Source organism: Taeniopygia guttata, chromosome 8 (assembly GCF_048771995.1).
Source record: "Taeniopygia guttata chromosome 8, bTaeGut7.mat, whole genome shotgun sequence".
NCBI lineage: Eukaryota > Metazoa > Chordata > Aves > Passeriformes > Estrildidae > Taeniopygia > Taeniopygia guttata.
In genome coordinates, this window is record NC_133033.1 from 25,876,886 (window position 1) to 25,892,240 (window position 15,355).

General features: G+C 36.6%; 1 protein-coding gene across 2 annotated transcripts in view; it reads right to left on the bottom strand.

Moving 5' to 3' along the window:
* BRINP3 (BMP/retinoic acid inducible neural specific 3) overlaps window positions 1–15,355 on the bottom strand; it is a 199,927-nt gene that overhangs the window by 134,555 nt on the left and 50,017 nt on the right. The window lies entirely within an intron of this gene.

The following is a 15,355-nucleotide window of genomic DNA, read 5'->3' on the forward strand; positions in this document are numbered from 1 at the left end:
AGTGTCCAGTCTATACTGTATTTACTTTTTATATGTTGTCAATCCCTTCAGCTTGCTTGTGATCCAAACCAAGACAGTTTTCCCACACAAATCCATGTATTGATCTTCCTCACTTCCTCTGAAACCTTATGCAACCATGAGCACACTCAGTATATATCTGTTTAATGCAGAAACAGATGCTGGTCTGTACTAGATATATTTTGAATTAGTTGGTCTTCATAAGGCATCCAATTGGATGTTTCTAAGAGAAAGGACAAGTTTTCCATAGCTCTTTTGCCACTGTAAGAGGCACATGTCTCTCTGTACTGAGTTTGGCTGAATGGGGTTAATTGTTTTCGTTATGGCTTGTATGGGGTTGTGTTAGGATGTGTGATAAAAACAGTGTTGATATCACAGGCTTAAGGTTTTTAAGAAAGCTGGTAGACACTTCCTAATGCTTTTTTTTTTTCACTGCCATCAAATATATAACACACTATTTGTCTCAGTAGAGTTTTGATTTTAATAATATATGTATTTGCAGGTGAAAGAGGCACCTATATATTAATTATTCATTATGAGCTTGGGTATCAGAATCTAGCAGAAATTTCTGGGGTGGTACACAATAAAAAGAATTATGGATGTGTGCTGCTGGTGGGAAGCAGAGAATAAAATCTTGTAGTTTCATTGTTTGCATGCACAACCTTTGGCTTTTTCTTGAGTAAACTGACTTCTCTTGACCTATGAGGGTTTTCCTTAACTTCCCCAGGGCATAAAGGAAGACTGATGGATGTGTAATTTCCTGATTTTCCTTTAAGCCCTTCTTGTAGATAGGTGTGACATTAACTTCCTTCCAGTCTTCTGGACATCCCCTGACCTCTACAACTCCTCAAAGACTATGGGGTGCAGCTTCACAATTACATCAGCCAACTCTCTTAACATCCTCAGCATTTATAAGGGTCAAGCTCCTCTAACAGCTCACATACAACTCTTCCTTCACCGGTGGTGGGTCTGTTTGCATGAACCTGGATTGGTGCTCCCAAGAACTGGGGTGCAGCTCTGCTGATGAAGACAGGTAAAGTATGTGTCAAGAACCTCCATTTTTTCAGCTTTGTTGGTGGCTCCTCTCCTGTTGAACTGTAGGCTCATATTTTTCTTCTGTTTCTCCTTATTGTTTCAATACCTGATGGACCTTTTCCTGTAGTTTTTTGACATCTCTGGCCAATGTCAGTTTGAACTCAGAATTTTGCTTTTCTAACTGCAGGTCCTGACACCCTGGCAATGCCTTTGAAGTTCTCAATGACTGCTTTTCCATCTCTGTTACATTTTCTTTCAGAAGCTCACACCAAGCCAAGAGCATTCTCTTCTTCTGTCCGCTTCCCTTCCCTTTAAGAGGCATGAATGTTTTTGTGCTTCCAGGAGAACATTCCAGAATAACCTCAGCACACACTAGTTCCTTTATCCTCCAGGGAATCTCCCCACAAAATCCTTCCCAACTGAGCTCTGAGCAAGCTCAGCTTTGTTCTTCTAAAATTCAAATCCTTAGGACAAATTCAAATCTTAGAGCAGCCTCCAGGATCCCAAAGTGCACAAGGCTGATCACTGCAGTCAAGGCCACCACTGACTGTGATGCCTTAGGTTTTAGCTTCTCTATTTTTCAGATTCTGTGCTTTAGTGTGTAGTTCTGAGCTTCATATTAAGCGATGGTGAGCTCTCTTCATAGAGTAGGGAGACAAAACAATTCCTTTCCCAGCTTGGGACCAAAGACAACCACCCAAATTTCAGCATGAACAACATTGACTGAAGAGAGAAAAACAAGAAGGATGGGACTTCATAAATTAAAGCTGGAATTGGACAATTAACTCCAATATTCAAATGGGCCAGAACTTATAAAAGTGAGAGACCCCATGACTGGTCATGCATTTTATGACGATTTTGCTTCACCTGGGGTGCAGCCTTGGCTGGGCTCTTGTGCTGCCTAAGGTGGATCCATTGAGGCCTTTTAATAAATCCCTACTTTATTTAACTCTGCCCAGCCTCTGTTCTAGGGCAGCCTTGACAAGGCATCATCTGAGGAACTACAAAGCAGGTTTTCTTGGTTTGGGAGTAGCAATTCCAGCAGCAGTTCATTCTGGCTGGCATATATAAAAAATGTAGGAGGAAGAGGTGCTCCACACATTCCAGGAACTTCATGTCACATGAACAGACGTGAGCTGCTGTACTGTACTACCAATACACCTTCAGCTTAAAGCCCACCTCACCAATCTACTGCCTCATGTTCACAAATCTTTTTATTTGCATATTAATGCTATAGCACAGAATATTTCCAAGTCATCACACCGTCTGGAAGCTCATGATTTACTTCTGAATTACTACAACCTTGAACATGACCTCTAATAGAAAGTTAAACCAAACAGTTGTTGTCTAAAACTCCTTTATTTTGTAATTATTTTGATAGGCCAATACTAAAATACAAGCTGTGTTGAAATAAACTTAATTATTCATGTTAGGAACATTTCTGTGAAAATCACAGCTTTCCCATATTGTTCTTGAAGGTATTATTAGTGGTTTGGAAATTTGGATGCATCAATTATTTTGTTTTTAAGATAACTTTTGTCCCAAATGGCTGTGCATGAATATTTTACCCCAGATCATTTTATGACTGTGTGAATTCACCATTTAAGCTCCAGTTATCTGACAAAGCATTGTCACTCCTTTTCTGCTTGCCTTTTCAGGTGTTTAATTCAGAACAATTAGGAGAGCATGTCCATCCCTCATTATCCTTGGAAAATGGCAGATCTGAAACAGAAATGACTCCAAAAATAATTTCTCTCCTTCATCTTTAATTGCAGATTTATGTGGACTCATGAAACTCTAACTTACCTAAGGGCTTGGATTGCTGATTTTGTTGTTATTTTATCTCGGATTTTTTTGAATTCTTATTGTGGAAAGGAAAAAAAAAAGAATTCTTAATCTCTGTATTGCTAATGAACCATTTGTGTGCAACTTGCACTATCTGAATTTAATTTAGGTATTTTTACTGAGCTAAAGCTTGGTCAGCATTCCTACATATACAAGTTTATTTCTATTTCTGTTATCCTACTGCTCTAAACGAACCATTTTCCTCCAGCATATAATGATGTAGAAGCACCCAAATATTCAGGTAAGAATTATTCCTAGCAAACAACGATGCAAAACTGTCCTTAAATAAAACTGCTTTTATGGTCTGCAAAACTACAGAGCATTTTGTGAATTTAAATAGGCTGTTTGCATACTCTTCAAATGAACATATTTAAATCAGGTGATTGCCTGCAAGGCACAGTGCACTATTTAAAACAGGAATATGCATCCTGCTTGGAGAGGTTCATGGGATTCCCTGTCCAGTGTGTGTTCCTGCCACTGCTTTAAAGGCCCTAAATATCCTCACTGAATTGAAGAAAAGGTATCATGGTAGTAAAGCATTAAATTCAATATATGGCCTATGGCAGCTCAGTATTTTAATTCCCAGAGAGTTTTTATGTGACCTTTGTGCTTCATTGCAGCTATCTAAGAAACAAGGATGATAAATGTGTCTTTTTCCAATTCCCTTTTAACTTCCTGTTTTATTACTTATATATATATATATATATATATATATATATATACAAGTAAGTATATATATATGTCACCTGTACACAGGTCAATGTTCCTCCTCAACATATGTGAAATTTTTTGGCAGCTCTCACAGCTGTGCCATCTATACAAAAGCCTCACTTCACCAGATGAGAAATGCTGTGGGTCAATCAAGATGCTTTCCATATATTTTTTCTATTGTAGAAAATACCCACATGATTTTCTCCCTCTCTTCTTCTTGGCTGCCTACATCAGCTATTCCTCCATACCCCACTCTGAAGAATTTTTCTTCCCTGAACACAAGGAGAGCCTCTGGTGTAGAGCAAAAGACTTTTGACAGGGTTAAACTATAGGAAAGATCTAAAAGGAAATAAGAAGGAAAAAATAAGAGTATATTGATTCAAGGGAAATTATCAGATGGATTCAAATGCTCCTCTTCTGCTCTGTTAAAGTGACATCTTTAAGGAATCCACCTTGATCTCTCATGAGCTGTAAAGCAGCAGACACCACGGGAACACACATTCCCAGGAAATAGAGGAAATTGCTCAAGTGCCTTCCTTTAGGTATGAGCTCACACAGCCTTTGATCACTCGTTAGGATCTTGTTTCATCTGTTCAGCTCGCTGATCTTGCCTGGATTTGTCAAGCTTTTCATGACTTCCTCCTCTGCAGGCTGTCCATCGGTTGCATTTCCCCATGGAGCTCTGCCAATGCAGCCTGGCTAACTATCTGCTGGTACTACAAGCTAATAAATCTTTCCAGGAGTACGGGCAGCCCTAAGAATGCTCTGAATTTAAACTCTGTTTTATGTCCTTGGCTCAAAAGAAAAATTCCCTCTCTGAGAACAAAAGCTCCAGCCCTTAAGTAGAGCTGAAATTTCTTGAAGTGGTAAAATATTCCCTAAGTCTGGGCTGAAGTTTAACTCTGGATAACCAATCAGAGCTGGGCACTGTCTGAGAAGCTAAACCTTACCTGGCCTGGCTTTTACTTCAGACTTCAAAAACTGATCTAATTGTCTATTATATTTCCCTTCCCTGAGTAAAACTCATTGCTGTTTCAAGTGAGATTCCATATCGCTTCACTGCAAAACTCATTCAAATTGCTTGAAGGTTAGAAATCAATAAAACAAAGTGTCAGAGAATAAAAACACATCAAGAAAGGAGAAAACCATTTCTTAACTCATCTTTCTCCCCACGATCTCTTTGATAGAAAAGTGATTGTGGTAGATTTGGAAAGATTTTGTTGTGTCTTTCCTCCTCTAGGTCTGGATCATGCTGGAGCATCAAATAAAGGATATCTTTTTCCCTCCCAGTAAACACTGCTGGTTTTTCTTGCTTTTTGGGAGAACTTAGAACACAGTAGAGCAAGAGGTTCTGAAATTTATCAAAAGGAGACTTTTCCAATGTACTGAAGGGTCATGGCCCAAACAGGAAATAAAATCATCATGCCAATATTATATGTATTATTTTAACATTCAAATGGATTTAATGTGTTTTGTCTGTATGAGGATTTCAGATAGTTATGAAATATGATTTCTTTCTGTGCTAGGCTTTATAAAGCCCAGAGTTCTTGCACTCTCTGACACATATTGTCCTTTCTGTTGATGAAATATGAGATTTACAATAAGCTCTATGTCTAACATTGTTCTTTACACTTTGATGAATGTTACACTTATCCCTAAATTTATGAGCAAATGAAAAACTTTTACAGCTGTGGAATAGAAAACAGAAAACAGTTTCCTCAATTTAATAACTTTAATTAAATTTTTCTATGTACTGTAATTTTAACACTCTCAAACAGGAATAGATACACCAGCAAGTAATAAATCAGCCTTGCCATTCCTCTGTTATTTCCCACCATGAGTGAATGTTACAGATTTATGTTCCAGTAATTCATCACTCTCCATCCATTATTCTAGGAATAATTTGTTGTGTTTGTAATAAGAGATTCTAAAACTCATTATATTTAAATCCTCAGAAAATAGAAAGTGCATAAATTTTACTATTAAAAAAAAACCTCCTGAATATGAAATCAGCTGCTTTGGAAAAATGCAGATCCAAATTTACAATTTTTTAATTTAAGGGGTAATAAAACAGTATTTACCTGCTGCAGCTGAGCAGGGGATGGTGGGTAAAGTCTCTGTCATGACAACTAGAAGTAAATTAAGAAGCAAAGATAAGCTCAAAACTACGAGCCCAGTCTCCTAATGGTTGCAGCCTCACTTGCATTAAATTAAATACATTACTTCATTTGGGGTATTTTTGTTATGTGAAAACCTAATCAGCTTTGCTATCCAAGATCTTTACAATCTTTTATCTGTCTCTTATTGAGTTTTATTTAATCTATCTCATAGCATGACTCTGGTGATCAGCCAAAGGTTGGACTAGATGATCTTAGAGCTCTTTTCCAACCTAAATGATACTGTGATTCATGTCTCATATTATGCTGAATGTTTGGATTTTGTTAAGATCTATTTTTTATAACATCAGAGCTCAGAAACCATTGAAATGGGAAACGTATGCTGGAAGAAATACCAGAATGGAAAACTTAAAAACTGCACAAGGACTGGAGGCTGTGTCAGGGGAGGTTTAGGTGGATATTAGGAAAAGGTTCTTCCCCCAGAGGGTGGCCAGGCACTGGAACAATGACTTTTCTTAAGTTCAGCCCTTTCATACCTTAAACCTGAGTTCCACTTTTCTTTCAGCTAGTTGTAAATAAATTGTAGCTTTCCTCCTTACTGCAGTTGTGAAAAGTATCAATCAAACACAAAACTGAAGCAATCTAATCAAACTACGTGCTGGGAAGCAAATCATCACCTGGTGGAACTTGCTTTGTGACCCAAAATTCCACCCTGGGCTTGCTTTGAGCATTGAAGAGTGTAGAGACACTTGAGAAATAGCAATTTTCCCCAGAGATGTAGTTCCTTTTGATGAAAACCTTGAAATGGCAGTGTCACAGCTGCAAATGTGTTTTACTAAAGATAGATTACTTTAAATTTCATGCAGATAAATATGATGCAATGACACCATGCCAAACCAGGGACTATAAGAGTAGGGCAGCACATAGCTGCAATGTGCTCAGACCCTTCACACCCACTCATGAGATGGGAATTGAGAGAGAATGAAGAACACAGACACTCAGAATCTCAGATAAAACAGCATATGGCCAAAATAATAAGCATAAAACAGAAGACACAAATTTGAAAAATAAATTCTATTAAAGGGGAAAATAAAAATTGACCACCACAGTATAAAACTCATGAATCTTGCAATGCAGAAACTATTTCACAGTTAATTCTGAATCCTACTTCCAAATGACCAGTGGGTGGAGAAATTACAGAAGAGATGCTGAAGCTTACCCAGGCCACCTGAGGGTTCCCTGTGTGAGACACCTGCTGATGGCACAACCTCTGAACAAACACAGGTCCAGCAAATGGCAACAGTGGTTTTACACTGATTTTCACAATCATTTTTTATTTTTGCCATAAGGTCAATTTACATTTCTCTGCATAATATTAAAAAAAAATTAATGGGAAGACTTTGCAAGACTTGGGAACAATTTTGGGTATGGAAACCTAAGGGGAGGTCATCAAGACATTACGCATTTGCCACCATGTTTGCAATGAAAGCTTAATGCTAAATTCATCACACCTTCTTATACAGGTATGACTGGCACTGTGGATAATCCATGAATGAAAGTCTGAAGAAAAGACCAGAGGAAAATTAAGCCCCTGATATGCAATCTACAAAAACTGGGGGGGAAAAATACACCTACCAAAAGAAAAAGCGAAAATAATGAAATAACTCAAGTGTTAAACTCTTGCAGAGCATTTATGAGCTTTTTTTTTTCCTTAAAACAAAAAACAAAAACAACAAAAAAAATCCAAAACAAAACAAAAGCCCACCAAATCGACAACATTTCATTATGAACAGGTGCTGATTTTGTGAGTAGATTCACAGGAATCTCAGGACATATCTAGTCCAGCTCTGAGGTCAGAGCAGAACAAATTGCTCAGAACTTTATTCAGCTGGGTGGTGAAAACCACAAAGGCTGGGCATGACAGATTTATCTGCTTTGAATCTTGAATTATTGTAGGGCTATGAAGGAAAGCAATTTTTCCAGACAGATTTCCATTCATGAGATGTATACCATTAAAATATTATAATATATAATATATAATATATAATTACATATTACATATTATTATATATGATATATGATATATGATATATGATATATGATATATTTATTATATATAATATATAATATATAATATAAAATATATAATATAAAATATATAATATATAATATATAATATATAATATATAATATATAATATATAATATATAATATAAAATATAAAATATATAATATAATATATATATAATATATATATTATATATTATATATTATATATTATATATTATATATTATATATTATATATTATATATTATATATTATATATTATATATTATATATTATATTACACAGAAGTGTGTAAAATAATTCAGTGGGCCTTGCCTAAGAAACTCATTGTGTTTCAGAGTATCAAATCTGTAGAAATCCTTTCTAAATTAATCCATAAAACAGAATCATTACTTGCAACAGAGTGGTCAACAAAACCCTTACAGTGTTTGGAACTAGACACCTATAAGCTGAATTTATAAAAATAATAATGTTGTATGAGCAGATCAGCTGCTCTAGGAAAAAAATATTTAGGGGAAAAAAGGGATTGAGAGAACCTGCTCTGATAAGGATATTTACTGTTCATGCAGGCTGAAAGCAAAACGATATGAATGTCCTGTAAAAGTTGTTTAACAGCAGTAAATGTCCAGAGAACATATATTGCTAGAAAATAATTAAAACTGTTTGTGAAAAGTACTGGAAATTGTACAGAAAAGAGAGACATGGTGAAGCTGCAAAGCTTCCCTCAAACAGATAGAAGTTACCTACTGGGGAGTTTAGTGTTTATTCATTTATCAAAACAGAGATTATCTTAAAAAGTGATAAGGAGGTAGCATAGGACCTGTTCTTGAAATAAAACCCTGCCATCAATGCTGCCTGTGAAAAACTCGTTTGTTTTCTGGAGCACAGGCAAAGTATGTGCAGAAACAGAAAATGAATACAAATTACATGAGACTAATGTCAGCTTGCAGAAAATCACCCTTTTTATCACTTTATGATACAAGTAGATTGGATGCTGCTTTAAACCTTGAAAGTAGCTGAATTCTTCTTTTTCTTATGCTTGCATTTCACAGAATTGTGGAATTGTTGAGGTTGGAAAATCAAGCCAGCAGCACCATCATGTTCACCACTAAACCATGTCCTCCAGCAGCGTCACAGCCACACAATTTTTGAACCCTTCAAGGCATGGAGACTCCACCCCTGCCCTGGGCAGCCCATGACAATGCCTGACCATCCTCTCTGTGAGGAAATTTTACCTAATATCTGATCTAAACCATCTTTGGCACAACTTAAGGCCATTTCCTCTTGTCCTGCCAGTTTGCTACAGGATGACTTTTCATTGTTTATTATTTCACCGTTCAGAATACCCTGTCAGTCCAGCCTGTGCAAGCACACACTGTGATATTGTTCAGATTTAGAAAGGGATGGTTGCTGCACTTGCCAAAAAGCCAGAATCTCTGCAATGTTCCAATTCATCCTGAAAATTAATGCTATCTTTCAGCAGCAGACTGAGCAATTGCTTGAGCCCAAGCCTGCTGAGACTGAGCTGTGTTGATCTCTTCTTCAAGGGACCAGACTCCTGCTCCTAATGACCATCTAAAGATTTAAGAAATTAATAAATAATATCAGGCCCTCTAACTTTTGAAATACACAAAACTCAAAGCAACTGGAAAAGGTAAGACAGAAATGAAAAACTAATTTATGCATTGCTTTCTATCTGTCAATTACTGACTTTAATTTTACGAGTTCAACGGGTGTACATTGATACACTGAGTCCTAGCCCTTCAGAAAAGAAGGTAGGAAACTTATTTAATAATAATCTTTCCAAAAATAACATCACTTTTAATTTTTCTTGACTAGAATCATTATATGACTGCAAGGACTCTGGACCTTCAAAATAAAACTTGGCATACTCTAGTAAAAGCAAACATTTTAATCTATCTCAAAAATAATGATAAAAAAAAATCTTTATAATTAACTCATTAATAATATTTAGAATTTATAATCTTTACATAAAATATCCAAAATGTGCTTAACATATCATTGGAAATCTAAAGGCAGACCAAACAAATTTGTAACCAACCACTATTCAGAGAAGTTTATAACAAAGTTGTCTGTTTCCAAATATAAAAGGAATATAAAAAATATTTTTTAAATAGTCAAGAAATGTTGGAGTTTAATAGTTGTATAGTTATAGGAATAGTTATAGTAATAGTATAGTAATAGTTAAATGTTGGAGTGCCAACTTACAGAGCATAGAAATAAAGCCTTGTCACTATAGATGGGATGGCAAGTACTATCTTTGTCTCATGGACAATTTAAGTGCATTTAAGAAGGATTTCTGCATTAATGAGCACCCCTCTAAAGTTTGTGTTGCCACCTCAGTGCTCAGAAATGAGCTGCACAGGCAGAAATCTCTGTGCCAGAACTGATCACCACTCTGGAGGGTTCAGACAATCAGAAACAGGTGGTAAGAAAACCTTCCAAAATTAATCAGCTGGTTCTCCCTGACCAAGGCACAGCACTTTAGGAGAAAAGAATAAACATTTTAGAAGGAAAGAAGATTTGTCACTAAAGGTTTTACTAGTAAATACATATCTGAATTTATTCTGTTCCCTGCAAAAACCCTGCACAATTTGCTCAAGATAAATGCCCATACTCTGAGGCACTCAGGTGCTGCTGCAATGCAGGTTCCAGAAGCTGATCCCAGTCCTAAAGAGTCCATGAAATATCACTTGAATGCTACAGGACGAGCTAACAGCTTGGGACAGGGGAGTTTCTGCTGCAGAGCACCACGTGTGCTCTTCACACCTTTTCACCACAGAGCCAGGCATGATGGGGCAGCAATGACAAAGCAGGATTCAGATTTCTGCCACCAGAGGACTTGATGTGTCACCACTTCCCACCCTTCTTCCCCCAAAACCACATTGCATTTCCAAATATATTTCCATTTTTGACTTGTTCTACTGTACCTGAAGGCCCATGAACAGAAATACAGAACCACAGACTCACAGAATGGTTTGGGCTGGGAGGAACCTCAAAACCCAACCAGTGCCACCCCTGCCATGGGACAGGACATCTCCCACCAGCCCAGGTTGCTCCAAGCTCCATCCAACCTGGTCTGGGACACTTCCAGGGATCCAGGGGCAGCCACAGCTTCTCTGGGCACCCTGTGCCAGGGCCTGCCCACCCTCACAGAGAAAGATTTCTAAGATATCTAATCTAAATCTAAACACCAGCACACGCTCTTCACTTCCAAAGGTGTAGCCCAGATAATTTTCAAAGCTTTTCAGCATCAAAACAAGGAGGTGTCCTTCATTCTGGATAAATTTCAGGCTACATTATATGCTGTATAGGAAGGTATCTGCTATAGTTTCAGATTATCTTTACATTTCAGGAGTTTATTATTAAGGTCATGCAAACTGTGGAAAGACATTTGTAGCCAAAGATGTAGCCCCAAAAATTATCACACATCCAAAACTTGCTTTGCAATATTGCCAGTATTGGATAGCAAAGATTATTTTTCAAATAACATAATTTCTTTTCTGAAAATGCAAATTGCTTCATTAAAGAGGATATAATTAAAATATAATTATTTTCAATAACATCAACGTTTGCTGACTTTTTTCATGTCTTTTTCTAAACAGTAATTCTCTTTCCAAGTGAGAAAATCTGTATAACAACAAACACCAAAACAAGAATTCTTTGAATTTCTATTGTCACTAAACAAATTGTTTTCTCTTAGCTGCACATTAAAAATAATATTAAACCTCTGCTTTTTCTTGTTAAATGTCCCAGTTCTGTAATCTCACCAATTAGTTATTAAAGGGAGAGAGACTAAACCATAAAAATAACAGAGATCTAACAGAGGATGAAGAAATTAAATACATAATGCAACTAAATGCAAAAAAAGTGAACCAGCCCTTCCAGGCTTTGCATTTCACATCCCTGTCGTCCACTCTTCATTAATCTCTTTGTTTTATCCTACCTAGAACACATTTTGGAGGGGATATTATAGCTGTATATTGAACCTTTTCTGTAACCTCCTCATACCCAAAGAAATTTCCATTATAAACACCTGTCCCTGCAATCATATGGTTTTGTCACAGCTATAACTTGTCCTACAGCAGAATACAGTGTCATTTATACAGTGCAATATAATATCTAGTGATTATATATTATATCTACTGGAATTGTAGAGAGGAAAAAGATGTGTATCCTATTTTGTTTTCAAGGCAAGTAAATAAAAATCAATTTTAAAATAAAATCCATATGCACAGATACAGGCATTATCTTCTTAAAATAAAACAACATTGCAAGACTGAACTTACAAAACCTATACACAACTTTCTTAAAATAAAGGACATTGCTCTACAAGAAATTGAATATTTTGTCAATATTTCAATTCATTCAGTCTCATCAAAATAATTTTAGCCAATAAGTAACATTCAGTCTCATCAAAATAATTTTAGCCAATAAGTAAAAGTTACTCATTTGCCTAAAGATAAATCCCATGTTAACTGAAATATTTTAGAATCGCAAAAATTAATTCTGAGAATCCCCTCAGGAAGGTGACTAATCCAAAATAGTCTCACAAACACAGCCCATGTTTCAGAGCAGGTTATTTGCTGGCATGTATGCATTTCTTGCTTTCTGTGGTCCTCTTTAACCTGAATTGTGAGATAAGCTGCACATGCTGGAAATCCTACAGTAACACCCAAGATACTTTGTGTATTTATGTACATCTTGGATCTATATACTCTAATATCTGTGTTGATATTAAAAGGAAAACAAAAACCAAATCTTTTTCTGCTCTTTTAATATGAAATATCAAAATACTTCTTTTCCCCTTCTGTACTAGGTAAAATTTAACCTTATAACCTTCTTATGTATTTTTTTAATTAATCTATACGGTAAAGAAAAATAATTTTTATCATTTCTTGACAGAAGCAGCATTTTTTTTTCTAATTCTCCAGTTACTAGAGGCAGAGAGAACCATCCTTTACTTATTGCTGGTCTTGACTCAAGCTAATTTAATAACTAACACAGTGATGTTGTTATTATGGGATGGTACATTGAAATGTAAGGAAGAGCCAACAAGAAATCAGAACATCTTGATAATGATACAAGGAAGGATACTATTTAAATTTTTCACTCTTTGTGTTTTTTCAACTGAAAATTAAGCAACTAAAGTAAATATTTTTACTTTGATTAATATGGAAAAACAATTTTCATTTGTGTAGTGGCTTTTAAAATACAAAACAGCATTAGGGTCTTAGAATAACTTTGAGGTGTATATAGGCCCTGTGGCTGAATCACTTCATCCACCACTGCAGTGAAACTACTGCTGAAATGAAATATGAAAAGGTTTCAGTTCACGGCAGCCCAGTCAGGCACAGGAAAAGAACCAAAGAACAGCTTCTCAGTGTAGACCTGAAGGGAAAGCAAACTTCACAAATGGAAAAGGAGCCAGGCTTTGGGGCTCTCATCCCTTTCCTTTAACATTTCTGTGCCTTTTGAGTCAAGCAGTGTTAAAGGAACTCTTTGGCCAAGTCATTCAAACAGATTATGGGTTGTATATCTTCCAGCCATGTGTTATTATTTCTATAGATAGATCTTTACCAACTATATAAACACTTTTTTCCTCTCTCTATTATAAGAGATAACTGCAGTGTTGACAACTATTACAGCAATAGTTCAATGCTACTGATTTTTACCCCACCTTCTGCAATTTGGCTTATTGGTAGCTTTATTCATAATCCCACATTGAGTGGATTGCTGAATTGTTTTCAGTTCCTGGTGTCTCAGATGTCAGTTCTCTTCAGAGCCTCTAGTCCACTGGAGAGCAGCATTTTCTCACCAAGAAAAACAATAAGTCCTCCCTCTGCATTCCCAGGAGATGTTCCTCCCTGCTGCCACATGGAAGCAGTGGGTTTTCCACGCTGGTACTGCCCAGGTGGTCAAATGTTTGCTTCATCTCTTATATTCCACATTCTTCCATCCCAGTAAGTACACTAGAATCTTTTGCACTCAAGTCCAGCATGGCAGTTTATATTCTTTTTTTTAGTCTGAACACAGAGGGAACCCATTAAAACACATTTTGTTTAAAGCCTTAAACGTGCTGGAGTGGTGATAGTTTAAAGAAATGGCAGCTGCATGGCCCCAGGACTTTTTTCATCTGTCCTGCCACTGTGATGTAAATAGCATAAGTGCCTAAAAAGACATGGCCCAGCTGGGCATGTTAAGAGGCATGAGCACTCATAAAGACCCAGTTCTATTACTGGCACCAAAGGCGAGGTCAATTTAGGAAACACTGCTGCTGATTCACAACCTACTTCTTGCTCCTTGTTTTAATGAGAAAACACAGTATGGCTAAAACTGGAAGTGAGACCTTGCAGTGCAGCTCACTTTGTGTTTTCTAACAGTGTTTATATGGTTCCTGGCCGTAATTGCTGAAAACAGGCTTTGACTTTTTATTATGTCCACTGTTCATTACCTATTTCCTAAACAAATATCTAGTTTGACACCTGAAAGCTAAATAAATAATTTAAAAAGTCTAATCTGACATATTTCTATCCTGTAATCTAATCCCACAAAGGCACAGAGAAATGCATAAATACTTCTAAAAGACACAAAATCCAAGTGGCTTGGAGGACACTTCCAAAGTAGAGAGCATTTAATGAAGAATGACCTCCTTTGAACTGTCAAGATGCCCTGAAACATACAAATTTTATATAGAAAAGCAGCAACTAAAGCTCTACCTGTCTAGAAAATAAAATCATTATATAATTGATGAGACTTTCCAGCAGTGTACATAGGAAAAAGCTGGTTAAATCTTCTGCCAATGCTGATTTAGAAGCAGCTGAGTTACAGTCAGCTGAATTCTACATCTCATGCAGATTATTACTGTGGTTACACATCCCTCTATATATTTCCTAGATTTAATTTTCTTGTTTTACTTTTTGGTGATGAACAAGCCCTCAAACCAGAGGTGCCCAGGTGATGAGAACAGTTAGTGGGGAGGGTGTTATGCCACTCTCAGGTCTAAAGAGATGACTAAAAATGAGGATCTTTGCATAAGACACCTGAGGTACTTACAATTACCCCACCTAAAGCAACTTGAGTAACAAAGAATAAAAACCCCCAATTTATTTGCAGTGCAGTAACTTTTGGATGAGGAGTAGGGTTATGCTTCAATGGGCAAAGTCCTTGAATATTGCAGACTGACATCATCTCCCAAGGAGCTACAAAACAAGTGTTTTACATGTTTTGTATTATATGAATGGAAGAGTTTCCTAATGTTGGATGTGCCTGGCTAACCTCAGACATCCTTGTGGGATTTTGGAAAAGGCAATATGGTGCAGAAGATTCAGAAAATTGGACATTCATGGAATCATAGAGGCAAGGAATTGTCGTAGTGGAGATGGACAAAAACAACACACCAAGCAATATATCAGAGGCTTTTTAAAATTGCCGCTTCTTCTCCTCTTTTATGCATTCCTTAACCAAGCATGTTTCTTGACAAAGCCTACAATTAAATCATTGGTCACAATACAAAGCTCATCGTATTTATTGGTGCAGA